The sequence below is a fragment of the Dermacentor silvarum genome, chromosome 1 (assembly GCF_013339745.2).
Source record: "Dermacentor silvarum isolate Dsil-2018 chromosome 1, BIME_Dsil_1.4, whole genome shotgun sequence".
NCBI lineage: Eukaryota > Metazoa > Arthropoda > Arachnida > Ixodida > Ixodidae > Dermacentor > Dermacentor silvarum.
In genome coordinates, this window is record NC_051154.1 from 183912599 (window position 1) to 183926160 (window position 13562).

Sequence of the window (13562 nt, forward strand, 5' to 3'; positions counted from 1 at the left end):
CTATATAAGCAGTGCAGCTACTGATGCGCGCCTCGCCTTAAAGCACCTGTTGCACGAAGTGCTGCTTGTAGTGGCAGCGTGGTTGTCACTAGCAATTAAACGTGCCTAGCAAACCGTACCTCTACCGATGGCCGGTCTGGAGCCCGTGTCTGGTCAGATGCCAGACACACTTTACCGCGATGCACCTTCCATACAGTAGTTAGTGACTGCAGTGCCGCCGCTACTGGCGACACAAAACACGTCCAGCGGAGAGGCGCAGTCACGCAACTCAATATAGGTTCTAGTACACTCTACCAGTGTACAGCATTCATACAGAAGAGTCTCTCATGAAAAAGTACCGCGAAGTGTTTGAAAAGGGCACGGTAAAATCTTGGGCTTCAGTGGAAGCATTGTTCTGGAGGAGACCATGTCGCCTGCTTTTCCTTAAGGGTAGACCACTTCCATACTCCATATTGGAGCAAGATGAAAAATAATTGCACGACATGACATCATATATTGAGTCAAGCGCAGTGAACGGGCCACAGCTCTAGTAATCATGCCAAAGAAAGACAATGCTGTAAAGATCTGCAGGGATTATGGAATAACTGAATCTGTGCATAGAGTTGGATCATTACCCACTGCCTCTACCAGAGCACATTTTTTCATCCATAGTAAGAGGCACAATTTTCACAGTTTTTGATCTCTCCAATGCCTACCTTCGACTTCAGCTTGAAGAACAGGCCTGAGAGCTCTTAACAGAGAAGACTCACTTGCATTTCTTTTGATTTAAATGACTGCCATACAAGGTCTGAGAGCTCTTAACAGAGAAGACTCACTTGCATTTCTTTTGATTTAAATGACTGCCATACAAGGTGGCAAGTGCTCCGGCTATTTTCCAAGCTGTTATAAACCAGAATTTGCAAGGTATTCCTGGCACCGCATGCTACATAGATGACGCCCTAATTTAAGAAATAGACAAGCGAGAATGCTATGAAGGAACAAACAGAAAGAGTGCTTTAGAAGCTACAAGCTCACAGAATTTGCATTATAACAGATATGCACATTCTTTCAAAGCAAAGTTTGTTATTTCGGACACAAAATTGACAGAAACTGGTTGCACCCAGCACCAGAAAAGGTGGATGCCATCATGCATGCTCCCCAGCCAAAAGATGCCACTCCGCTCAAAGCATTTCTTGGTCTCATTAACTTCTATGCGAAGTTTCTGCCCACCTTTGCATTGCTGCTTGAGCCATTGCACAACACACTACACAAAGAAAGTGCATGAAAATGGTCCATTCAGCACAACAAAACTTTCAAAGAGTGCAAAGAACTCCTGTGTAAAAACCACTTAATAGAGCTCTATGATGTGAAAAAGGACTTGCGTCTGGCAAACGCAATACATCTGCATATGGTTTAGGAGCACATGGTCACATGCGGTCGACTGTCGACTGACCTTTGCGCCATGACCTATTACCCCGAGCACAAATCGAGAAAGAGGGGCTTGCAATCATTTTTGGAATCAAGAAATTTCATAAATGCTTGTTTACATCATTAGCTTAGCATGAATCTCTTTGGACTTGTGTTCCTTGAAATGCAGAAAGCGGATCACTGGCTGTGCTTCTACCAACTCTGTTGATGGACACTGCCTATTTTTTTTTTTTTTTTGATGCCATAGCGGTGTTCCTTGGTACATAAAAAGGGTTCATACAAGTTTCTAAGGCAAAAATTCAAGGATATTCCAGAACTTTTCAGGACCTGTCACAGGTTTTTCAAGGACTCAAAGCGGCATCCAAAGTATGATTTCTTTACTCTAACATTTCCAAAAATGACTAGTTTTATTGTACTTACAATAAATAAATGTATATCCCAATTACAGTGTAGACCGCTTATAACGTAAGTCGCCGGAGTCGCGAATATGCGCACTATAAGTGGTACCGCACTATAACCAAAGCAACAATTTTCAAGGCCCGCACATATGCAAAACATGTGCACCGAGCCGCCACGCATATGCGACAGTTGAGGAATGCGGCTAGAACGTTTGCATTCAATGTACAGTCGAATCTCGTTAATTTGAATCAAATCACGCGGCGGCACCTCCGACCGGCATTGCGCCGGCACCGCCATAGAGTAAAAGCTAAGAAGAGAGCCCTCAATGTCGCGCGAACAAAACAAAAAAAAAAAAGCACAAAAAAAATGCAGCGGAAATTTCACCCTCTCTCAAATGGCAAAGTCGCCGATTCTGCGTTGCGCCGGAACATACGTGTACGTGCTGACGTCTCACCCACGCTACCGTAGCCATGCGTAGAAAATGGCAGTGAACCCTTCTTTCTCCTTTACGTTTCCTCTACTTTCTAGTCACTTGTTGACCTTGCACGCTGCGGCTACGGCGCAGAGGGAAGCAGCGGCGCTGTCCCAGGCCGGCCAACGCCCGCTTCCCGATAACGGCAGAAAACGAAACTTTGGGGAGCTAGCGCCGGGCCAGCTGTAGCAGCGGCTCCTGCACGGCGGCGGACGCGCGTGCACGGTGACAGTCGAAAGTGAAGGAGGTACGAGGGAGGGCGAGGAGAGCCACCGAAGCGGCGGAGTTGCCGAGGCAAAATCCGCTTCCCTGCCGCCCTCCTCTGTGATGTGTTTTTTGTCACCGATCTCGGGGGCGTGCAGGTGTTAGAAGAGATGGAGAAGGAAGACGGATGGCGACACAGCAAACGAGGATTTAATATGTACAGGGATGGTGAACTCACGCGGCACACAACACTAAAACCGAAAGTAAAAACTAAAGGCCCGCGAAACTAGACATAACTCAACGAAAAAGCTTACTTAGTAGAAAATCCAAATCTCTAACTAAATACACCACTACTAGAAAACAACTATCTCATTTACGGAGCCTAGCTCCGCCTTATAGTCTCTCGGTCAGTCTTAGCTTTTGCTCGCCAAAGTCTGGCCACCTTGGCCCCGGCCTAACTGCGTCGTAAATCAGAAACGTCATCGTCCCTTACGGATCGTTGTCTAGAAGTTCTTGTCGCACACGTGTCGGGCTCGTCGGAAGCGTTGAAAGTGCCGTAGGTGCCGACGCCTCGCGTTGTCTCTTTATCGGCGGTGAGCTCGTCGGCTCGTCGGTGATGAGCTCGTCAGCTCGTCGGCTCGTCGGCGATGGCGCTCGGCGTTGCTTAGGCCCACCTGGGTAGGCCTAGCGTCGGGATGCATCGCTACCTCTTCGTGAGTGCCGACGTGGCGTCCCGCGGAGAATCGAACGTGCCGGTCTGCCGCAGAAGGGGGATCCTCTCTGGGGTGCCCAGTCCTGCCGTGAGAGGCTGCAGCCAGTCCAGGAGCCTCGCTCGAACTTGCCGAGGCCACACCTTGGACGGCCAACGTCACGGACTCAACCAGACCCCCAAGTCTCCCGTCGCCAGAGCGGAGCTGGCGATGCGACCTTCCTGGCCCGGAGCCACGTCGATAATCCCCCGACAGCGCCGTTCATCCCCCGATCACGCCTCGGCTCACGCGCCTCGAGAGCTCGTGCCGTTCCGAACACTGTGCTTCACGTGCTCTTCTTTTTTGCACCGCAGGCGGCCTCTTACATATGACATGGGTCCCCTTTTAAGAGGTTTTTCTCAAAAAACTGCCTACTGTCCGTCTTCTTTTTCGGTGGTGAACTTGACTATTGTGACTTGGGTGCTTCTCTGTGCTTTGTCGGTGCTTATCGATTATCACCACACTTCACTGCACTGTCGCGCACATTTCACTAGTTGCCCTGTTCACAACACTCATGAGTTCATTGTTTGCACCACTTCAAATATGTACATTTGTTTTGTCCGCGTTATGTTATCACTGCTTGGTCAGTTCATCGCCCTACTCATGTAATCTGCCCCCACACTCTGTCGTCTCTTAATATACTCTATGTGGAAAGTAAGGCTCCCTCTGATTATATCTGTTATACGTCGCCTTAGCTTTATATACGCGGGCTCCTCTGTTAAGCACTGCATCTCGCTCCACCCAACTTCTATTCGTTCGGGTAGGTCTGAAAATCCTTCCTCGACCTTGTTTCTCTGCCTGGGGCCTGCCCACTGTTTGCATCTTATCTCGTGTATCCTCCTTGTGCTCGACTCGTCCCGTTCCCAATTTGTGCCCCACAAATTCCCTAGTCTTGTAGCCTATCTCACACTTGGTTGGCTCTATTGTCAACGCTATGTCCTTGTCATCGGCAATCGCCAAACAAACACCAGTCTTCTCCTCGTTTTTCCCCTTAGCCATCGTCTTTTGGCATGCGTCACATGATTTTACATATCGTTTCACGTCGCTCTGCACTCCCATCCAAAAGAACTCTTCTGTTATTTTTTGTAACGTGTCTTTGATTCCCTGGTGACCTGCCGTTACACTATCATGCCCTAACTTCAGTACTTTATTCCTCAGTTCCTTCGGGACCATCAACTGTAATACTTCCCTACCTGAACTGAATATACATTTCCGGTACAATAAATTATTTTTCTTTATAAACTCCGCTACTGTCCGACTCCTTTTCCTTTGCACCCGTTCTCCTATCTTCTTTTCACACTTTCTTATCGACTCATCCTTGTTCTGCAATTCTCTAAATTCTGCTACCGTTATATTTAACCCCTTCACGGCCGTAACCTGCAATGCTGGCAGAGGTTTAGTACCCTTGCTGCTTGCTCGTGTTTGCACTGCGGCTGCTACATCTGTGTCTTGTCTCTCCTCCTTTTGCGCTTCTGAGCGTTCCTTCTCTTCCACGTCCTTCTCGGTCCTCTTCCAACTTAGGTAGGGGTCATCTGCCTTCCTCACTCCCGGTACATTTCCCACAATCAAATCATGGAGGGGATCGTCTACACATCTAGCTGTGACTAGTCCTGTATAAAAGGGTGTCGATATTTGTATCTGTGCCTCTGGCAGATACTTGACTGACTTGTCTACCAAGATCACTGGTTTAAAGCATCCGGTCATGCTTTCATGCGGCACTAAACTTTTCCTCCCTAAAATTGTATTTGCTCCTGTGTCTCTCAGCACTGTAACCTTGTGCCCTTCTACCTCGCCTTCCACTACAGGCATCTTCTGCTCTCTCTGTCCATCCTCTCTTGCGCTCATAATGCATGCAGTCTGATCCATGTAACTAGTCCTGCATTCATCTGCTCTGTGACCTTTCTTTTGGCACAACTGACAAACTACCGGTGCTTCGTGACGATTATCTCTCACTCGACAGTTCATCGCTACATGACCCAACCGATTACATAGGAAACACCTCTGCAGTCCCCTTGGTCTGTTCATTTGTCCTTGATTCCTCACCTCTTCCACCGCTGCTGCGTGCGTCTCTTTATCACTCTTTCCCAAATTCTTCAACACTTGTGCCTCTACGAACTGTTCTGCTTGTTTGGCCATCTGCTTTACTGTTTGTAACTTTCTTTCTTTGAGGAATATTGCCAAGCCATTACTGCACCTGGCCAGAAATTGTTCACCTACGACTTTGTCACGAACTGCTTCATACGTTTTGTCAGTCTCTGAAAGCTCTATCCACCTTTCAAAGTAGTTAGTTAGTCGGCACGCAAACTGTTTGCCTGTCTCCGAGTCTTCTGGCTTGCATGAGCGAAACTTCTCTCGAAACCCTTCTGCCGTCAACCTGAATCTCTGTAATAAAGTATTTTTCACCTTGTCGTAGTCTAGTGATTCTTCTGCTGACATACGCCCATATACACTCAACGCTTCACCCACTAAACATAGGCTTAAGGCGTTAGCCCACTCGCTCTTCTCCCAGCCTTGCCCGATCGCTATTCTCTCGAACCGATGCAAATATGCATCCAAGTCGTCTCTTCGCTAATCAAAAGGAGCCATTAATTTTCTAGGGCAAATTCGCTTTGGTCTGGAAGCGGCCGAGTCGGATGACGCCGATCCGGGTGAACTCGTTCCGTCGCGAGAACCCGCGCCCATCTCCGCTAGTCTTATCTTGAGTTCCAAAATTTCCTTTTCGCTTTTCTGCTGTTTGCGTGCCCGTTCGTGCTCCTTCTCTTTCTCTTGACTAGTGTACTCGAAAAATGTCATTGTCTCGTCCTTTGAGAGGTTTAAATCCTTTACTACCGCCGCCAAACGTTCCCACTCCATCTTTGCTGCTCCCGAGTATCGGTGACTGGGCTAAGATAGAATCCGGGACGGATCCTGGAATAAATCCTGGAACGGGATCCTGGCAAGCTCGCCAATTGTGATGTGTTATTTTGTCACCGATCTCGGGGGCGTGCGGGTGTTAGAAGAGATGGAGAAGGAAGACGGATGGCGACACAGCAAACGAGGATTTAATATGTACAGGGATGGTGAACTCACGCGGCACACAACACTAAAACCGAAAGTCAAAACTAAAGGCCCGCGAAACTAGACATAACTCAACGAAAAAGCTTACTTCGTAGAAAATCCAAATCTCTAACTAAATACACCACTACTAGAAAACAACTATCTCATTTACGGAGCCTAGCTCCGCCTTATAGTCTCTCGGTCAGTCTTAGCTTTTGCTCGCCAAAGTCTGGCCACCTTGGCCCCGGCCTAACTGCGTCGTAAATCAGAAACGTCATCGTCCCTTACGGATCGTTGTCTAGAAGTTCTTGTCGCACACGTGTCGGGCTCGTCGGAAGCGTTGAAAGTGCCGTAGGTGCCGACGCCTCGCGTTGTCTCTTTATCGGCGGTGAGCTCATCGGCTCATCGGTGAGGAGCTCGTCAGCTCGTCGGTGATGAGCTCGTCAGCTCGTCGGCGATGGCGCTCGGCGTTGCTTAGGCCCACCTGGCTAGGCCTAGCGTCGGGATGCGTCGCTACCTCTTCGTGAGTGCCGACGTGGCGTCCCGCGGAGAATCGAACGTGCCGGTCTGCCGCAGAAGGGGGATCCTCTCTGGGGTGCCCAGTCCTGCCGTGAGAGGCTGCAGCCAGTCCAGGAGCCTCGCTCGAACTTGCCGAGGTCGACGGCCACACCTTGGACGGCCAACGTCACGGACTCAACCAGACCCCCAAGTCTCCCGTCGCCAGAGCGGAGCTGGTGATGCGACCTTCCTGGCCCGGAGCCACGTCGATAATCCCCCGACAGCGCCGTTCATCCCCCAATCACGCCTCGGCTCACGCTCCTCAAGAGCTCGTGCTGTTCCGAAAACTGTGCTTTACGTGCTCTTCTTCTTTTTCGCGCCGCAGGCGGCCTCTTACATATGACATCCTCCCTCACATTCCACGGTCTCTGCGTGCGCCCTTCCCCGTGCCGTGCCGGCGCCGCCTGCTCCCTGAAGTTTCATTTACTGCCGTTATCGTGAAGCGAGCGTTGGCCGGCCTTGGCAGTTTCGTGGACCCTCGCTATGCGCGCTGTGATATTTCACGACTCGCACTCAAGATTCTGTTTCAGCCTCACTGGCTGTTCGATTGCACCACGTGCCCTTCTCCTCCACTTCGTCTCTCTTTCTTCCTCGAGCACTCCTTGGAGCACTCCCTTTTTTTTTTTTAATTTCTCGGCTGAATAACTTCAGACCATTCTCGTTGCATTTATCTTTCTAAACATCAATCTACACAACCCGTGAACAAGAAACGGTGGCTTTAAATGTGTTGATTGATTTGTAGGGTTTATTGGGTGCAAGGGCCAGATCTGGCTTAAGGGGGGACGTGGCTTCGAAAATCAACTTCCTGATTTCTTCATGGATTTTGATGAAAATTGGCACAAATGTTTAGAATGTCTCCCTGATACTTCCATGAAAGTTTCAGAGTGATACCTTGAGAACATTTTATTGAGCAGAATTTTTCTCTCTTGAACTTTCTGGAGGGCCTGGGGAGCTTAAAAAACATGATGGAAGGCTCGTTGAGTATTGACTGCATAGCTCAATGCGTGCTGAAGGTTGTGACAGTCTTACTTTTTTTTTTTCGCAACGCAAATTTTTTAGATAGTCATTTTTCAAGTTACCTTCGCACCAAGCACACTTTCGGGGTGAACGAATAGCCACGCCATAAATTTATAAAAAGTGAACATAAAAATGCGAGACTGTCTCGACCTGCACAGTAGTCCAAGGAACGTGACAAAAAAAAACAGAATCGAAATAGGCTAAACGGTAACGAAGAAATCAGCTCCAGAAACTGAGCAGAAAGGCGAAAAAACAGTTTTGAGAAAACGGCTCTCAAAGTTGCACCTTCTCTTCAGTTCTCTAAAACGCACCAAAGTTGTAATCTTTGATGTTTTTTGTTACGTGGGGCTTCTTGGACATGTGGCCTCTGGTCTGCTGAGCCTTCGTTCTGCCTTTCTCATGTTTGTATGGCATTCTTTACTGCTGCTCTACAAAGAGCATGGTGCCTGGGTTTCAAACCAAGTGAGGTGCAGAACCATGTGGGAATAAATAGACAGTAGTTCTAGTGTTGTATCTGCAGACTGCCTCATTGATAGCATCCTCTAGTGCAGTCAGTGAGGCATTGTTTTCTTTTGGTAGAATCGACCATGTTACTGAATGAAGGCTCTCAGCAGCCTTCTGAATCATCTTCCATTGACAATGACTATGGATGTAGGAGAGCCACTGATAGAGAGGCAGCAATGCAGCTGCTAGGTGCTTTCCAGCCTGTACTTTTGTATCATGCCTCACTTCTGCAGCCAGGTGTCTGTGCCAGCCCAAGTGGCCTAGTGAACAGAGCTCATGATGAGGTTCTCTTTATGAAGGGGTGGTATGATAGGTATTGTTACGAGATATCGTGGCATTACGATAACAGAGTCGGCGCGCGATGTGCTAAGTCGCGGGTCCGAGGTGCCGATGTGCGAAATGCCTGGTCGCGGGTCCGCGGAATAGACGCTCGACGAGCTTAGTCGCGCAGTCCGAGGTGCCGATGCGCGGAATGCCTGGTCGCGGGTCCGAACGCTCGGTAAGCTCAATCGCGCAGTCCGAGGTGCCGACGCGCGAAATGTCTAGCCGCGGGTCCGAGGAATAGACGCTCAAGGTGTCGACACTCCATGAGCGATGTGCCGACACGTGAAATGCCTAGCCGCGGGCTCGAGGAGTCGACGCTCGAGGTGCTGACGCGCGAAGTGCCGACGCGCGAAGTGCCTAGCCGCGGGTCCGAGGAGTCGACACTCGATGAGCGATGTGCTGATGCGCGAAATGCCAAGCCGCGGGCTCGAGGAGTCGATGCTCGATTTGCCTAGTCGCGCAGTCGCAGGCGTCAACGGACGAAATGCTTAGACAAGGATCCGAGAAGTCCGCGCGCGATGTGCTTCATCGCCGAGTCGGAGACGCCTACGCGCGAAAGGCTATTAGCCGCGTGTCCGAGCATTCCGTGCCCGAAGCTCGGTCGCGAAGTTTGCGTCACCGATGCTCGGAATGCTTAGCCGCGAGTCTGAGACATCCACAAAAAGCGGGATCGGCCACGCTACTGCGATGTCCGTGTAGCGCCCGCTTCAACACTCGTCGAGATTACAGAAACTGTCCGGAGCTCGCGAGGAGACTGCAACAAGCGGAGCAGACGACGCCATCTCGGAGCGAGCACCGGACCAATGGCGAACCGCGCTGGGGTCACGTGGCGGGCGCGGCCAATCGGTGGCTCCGGCACGACCTTCAATCATTTGCTTTTTGTGTGATTGTTTCTGTATGGAGGAGATAGCTGAAGCGGCAGATTTGAAGACGGAGAAATGCGCTTTCCAACGAGACCAAGATGGCGGCGCTCGGCTGCGCCGTTCCGGAGATATCGTGGCTTGAAAAACGCCGTTCTTTCGCGATTTCCGCGCAATTTTTCGGCACCTTGGCTGATACAACAATTTTTTTAGAGCACTTCTACTTGGTTTTCAGTGATGATATTTCGGAATCAGATAGAATAAGAGTTACAGAAACTGAATGTGATTTTCAAGAAATCGATTTTTTAGCCATTTTTCGCGATGCGAAAGCCGCGTCCCCCCTTAAGAGCGCCAAGTCGAGGATCCGTACTTCTCAATGATATATGAGTGTTAATTGTGGGGAGTATATGAAACACGACTGTATATAGGCCTAAATACATTCGCTGAAAAGTGTAAAATATACATGTGGTGCAATGTGGCTGTAAAAGGGCCTCAAATTTATTCGCTCTAAAGTGCGTAAAATACAAGTATTACATATTTAAAAATGACAGTGATTGATCGTGTCTGCGATGACAATAGATGTTTCACGAGATAGGGATGATCAGTAAAAAATGTAGTGACTGTAGCACTTTGAAGGAAAGGGCTGGGAGGCACGTGCTCTAGAAAATGGTTTCATTGCAGTTACGACCTCCAGGTGGAGGCCGTGCTACAAGTAGCCTGGCCAAATTACATTTAAGGTGTCAGTTTCAGTTAAAAAGTTTAATACTGTTTGAAAATTAAAAAGGGGTTCATTGCACAGAAAGAATGCTCGGTGTAACGGTATGTGTTGGAGATAAGCGGAGGAGAAGTACTTTTTTTCTTTCTGCCTCTATTTCAGCGCACTGGATAAGAACATAACTGTAAGCCTGTTGCCCCATTTGGTACATGTTGGAGGTTCGCTTCCCGTCAAAAGGTAGGAGTGAGTGGCGTAAGTATCTCCTATTCTTAATCTACAAAGAAGTACTTCCTTGTGTCTTGCTGTTCTTTGAGATATCCAGTTCCTTAGTTTTGGTTTGATAACACGTAACTCATTCACTACTGCATTATCCCATTGGTCCTGCCAGAACTTCCACAGTTTATGGTGTAAGTAGGGCTTAAGTTCTGTTGCTGGTATGGGTTTATTCAGATCCCTTTCATTAAAAGTGACTGACGTTGCATTTTCGTCAGCAGCTACATAACATTCTATACCCCTATGGCCAGGTACCCAACATAGGACGATATTTTAGTTGTACATTACGGCTAAGCATAGTTGTGTGTATAGTTCATTAAAAACAGGGTTCTTATGTTTTCGAAAACTCATTAAGGCCCTTACTACGCTTAATGAATCTGTGAAGATGATGGCTTTATCAAGATTTCTTTGGCTGATGTGCTTTACAGCTGAGAGTATCACGTACGCTTCAGCCGTGAAAATACTTGTGTTGGGATTTAGAAGACCAGAGGTGGAAAAAAATGGCCCAAGAGCTGCATACGCAACACCAGCAGATGATTTGGAAGCATCTGTATAAAACTTGGCACAGCAGTACTTCGCTTGGAGTTCGAGGAAATGTGATCGTATGTGTGCCTCAGGTGCGTGTTTCGTTATTTCAACAAAAAAGATATCACACTCTATGGTCTGCCATGGGAGATGGATGTCTCCCATGGTCTGCGGCATACACCCAGAATATTTTCTGGGAGATGGATGTTTGTTTCTTCTGCCATTGCTTCCAAGCGCAGGCTCAAAGGAGTTCTAATAAGTGAGCGGTTACGATAAAGTCTGGAAGCGGACAGGTCGCTAACGATGGAATGACATGGATGCTCGGTGTCTGATTTTACCTTAGTGTAGTATGAAAAACTTAAGAATGTTCTGCGTAGATGTAAGGACCATTCGTTGGACTCGATGTACAGACTTTCAACAGAGCTCGTTCTAAAGGCACCTGTTGCCAGTCGTATACCGAGGTTGTGGACTGGGTCGAGAATCTTTAGCGCACTCTCAGTTGCGGAATGGTACACCACGGCTCCGTAGTCGAGGCGTGATTGTACGAGACTCTTATACAGGCTAAGCAGACACTTCCTGTCACTGCCCCAGGTTGTTTGAGAGAGCAGTTTGAGGAGGTTCATGGTGTTCAGGCATTTTTTTTAAGATATATTAAGTGGGGAATGAAGTTTTATGTCCAGGATAACAACAAAGAATTTGTGTTCAAGGGTGAGTTAGTCTTTCTCTATTAAGGTTAATATCTTGTTCTGGTAGTACACCTCTCTTGTTTGAGAACAGGACACATGTGCTTTTTTGAGGGTTCAATCTATTTAAGCCAAGCTATAGCTGCCTCTCGCAAATGCTAAGATTGCACGACCTGAACCCTATCTGTACATCGTCCACATAGACGGAGTAGAAGAGTGTGCGAGGTAATATGGTGTGTAGGGAGTTCATTTTAACAATAAATAGCGTACAGCTCAATACTCCACCCTGCGGTACACCTGTCTCCTGTATGAATGGTCGAGACTGCACGTTGCCAACTCTTAACATGAAATGTCCTGTTAGAGAGATAACTTTCAATTATTCTCAGCAAGTTGCCGCGAATGTCCATTGTAGAAAGATCCCGAAGTGCCACGTAATATCATATGCCTTCTCCATGTCAAGAAACACTGATAATACAAGCTGTTTGTGGACAAAGGCATCCCTGATGTACATTTCCATGTGCACAAGCTGATCTGTCGTCGATCTGCCTTCTCTGAAGCCACATTGATATGGGTCTAATTTTCTGTTTATTTCTAGATAGTGGACCCCAGCGCCTGTTTACCATCTTCTCAAAAACTTTGCATAAGCAGCTCGTCAATGCTATAGGCCTATAACTATTTGCCAAAGAAGGGTCCTTACCCTGTTTCAAAATAGGAATTATGATGGCCTCTTTCCAAGTAGAGGGAATGTGGCCGGAAGACCATATAGAATTGTAGAGACAAAGAAAGGCTTTTTGTCTTTCAGACGGCATGTGTTTTAGCATTTCATATAGGATGCGGTCAGAACCTGGGGCAGATTTGTTGCAGCTGTTTAGTGCTGCCTGAAGCTCTGCCATGTAAAGAGGTCTATTGTATGCCTCGCATTTTGTGATTTTCCGTTCTAATGGTTGTCCTTCTATTTGCCTTTTTCACCTTTGGAATGTTTCAGAGTAGTGCGACGAGCTGGATACCTGTTCGAAATGTGCGCCAAGAAAGTTCGCCTGATCTTCCTTGCTGTCGCCCTGAGTATTCACCAAAGGCAGCGATAAGGCTATCGACCCTTTATTCTCTTCACTCTATTCCAGACCTTTGTTTCATCAGTGTAAGAGTTAATGCCCGATATATACTTTCTCCAACTCTCTCTTCTAGCTTGTCGCCGCGTTCTCAGACCCTGGGATTTGACCTGCTTGAATTTAACTAGATTTTCTGCTGTCGGAGAATCCCGAAGTAAACCCCATTCCTTGTTCTGCTTCTTACGCGCTATTCGACACTCATCGTTCCACCACGGAACACGGCGTTTTATGGACAATACACATGTTACAAGGATACATTTGGATGAGGTGTCAAGGAGAAAAACCGTAAAATATTTAACCATATGCTTAAATTAAAGCACACATGTCGTCCCAGGATAAAGAAGCAAGATTTTTAACTTTTCCCAGTCAGCTGAGTCAGTTTTCCAGCGAGGGAATTCTGGAAGACATTCATTAGACATTGGTGTGCATAGAACTACCGGGAAATGGTCACTCCCGTAAGGCTTTTTAATAACTTTCCATTTAAAGTAAGTTAGAAGAGTAGGCGATGCAATACTAAGATCTATTGAGGAGTACGTTTTGTTTGCCAGATTATAATACGTGGGCTCCTTTCCATTCAAAAGACATGCACCTGAAGAAAAAACGAACTGTTCAATCAAGTGACGTCTCGCAGCGCAGCGCAAGTCGCCCTCCAAGCACAAGATACAGTTCAGGTAGCTGATCTATTAATGTTTGGAATTCTTTTTTGTGAAGCTCAAAATGCGGCGGT

At 47.7% G+C, this 13562-nt stretch overlaps 1 protein-coding gene across 2 annotated transcripts in view; it reads right to left on the reverse strand.

Annotated features, from left to right (window-relative positions):
• LOC119436514 (G-protein-signaling modulator 2) overlaps positions 1 to 13562 on the reverse strand; it is a 127324-nt gene that overhangs the window by 9347 nt on the left and 104415 nt on the right. The gene's annotated exons all lie outside the window — the stretch shown is intronic.